The 883-nt window shown below is 28.9% G+C and overlaps 1 non-coding gene across 1 annotated transcript; it reads left to right on the top strand.

The window, feature by feature from the left end:
* Positions 1 to 217: 217 nt before the first annotated feature.
* LOC145830307 (U8 small nucleolar RNA) lies at positions 218 to 362 on the top strand. The gene has a single exon (XR_014369645.1). It is a non-coding gene; the product is annotated as a U8 small nucleolar RNA (small nucleolar RNA).
* The last annotated feature ends 521 nt before the right edge of the window (positions 363 to 883 follow it).

Here is an 883-nt window from a genome sequence, read left to right as displayed (position 1 = left end):
CAATTTGGCAAAAATTAAATAAAATATCTAATTTAAGTAAGATAATTCAACAAAAATGTATTTTTTACATAAACTGTTTTAAACACTGATTCTATCATTTGTGCGTGTGTAACGAAGCGAAACATAAGTACCACATTATGACGTCACAACTAATAACAACAAGTGCTAGCTTTTATATTGCTCAATATAAACAGCTAAACTTGTCTATCAATTGTACTCTTCAGTATGGGTGATCCTTACCTGCGTCTACTAATGCAGTAGACTCAGTAAGATCATCAAATGATGACTGCGATTTAATGATTCTCAAATGAGTTAGAATCGCGCCCCGCACGAACTGCAACTTCGTTTGGGGATTTTCTGATGCTGGCCATATCTAAAGGGTATTGATCTTTGCAAAGAGATCTTGTTTCATGACATTTAAACAACCTTTGAGTTATTAAAAAATGCTGTCAATTGTCCTTACTCGCGTAAAGAATGAAAAAAAAATCAATTTTGTGTTGCATACTAAAGTTTTATTAATAATTCAGCTATTATAAACAAAAAAAAAATGTTATATTTCTTTTTTGTTTTAAATATTAATTATTAAATGACTTACAAGAATTATTATTTCTTCGGTCTTTTTGAATTTTAGGTATTCTTCGATCTGTTTAAAACATAGTAGAATAGTAAATCCTAAAGTTATAAAAATACACCGAAATGCAATTCAAGTAAAATTTCAAAATTAGTTTCAACTACCGCAATTGTTTTTAATTAGCAGGGTTGCCACCGATCAACCTGAAAAAAATTCTGAATTTTCCTGACTTTTCTAAACAAAATTCTAATCTAAAACCGATTTTAATGCTACATAACCAAAGACTGAAAATTATCTTATTTTCTAAAGTTA

Source organism: Thalia democratica, chromosome 2 (genome assembly GCF_965202585.1).
Source record: "Thalia democratica chromosome 2, ktThaDemo2.hap1.1, whole genome shotgun sequence".
Classification (NCBI taxonomy): Eukaryota; Metazoa; Chordata; class Thaliacea; order Salpida; family Salpidae; genus Thalia; species Thalia democratica.
Note: the sequence above shows the minus strand (reverse complement) of the source record. Positions and strands in the feature narration are given on the sequence as shown.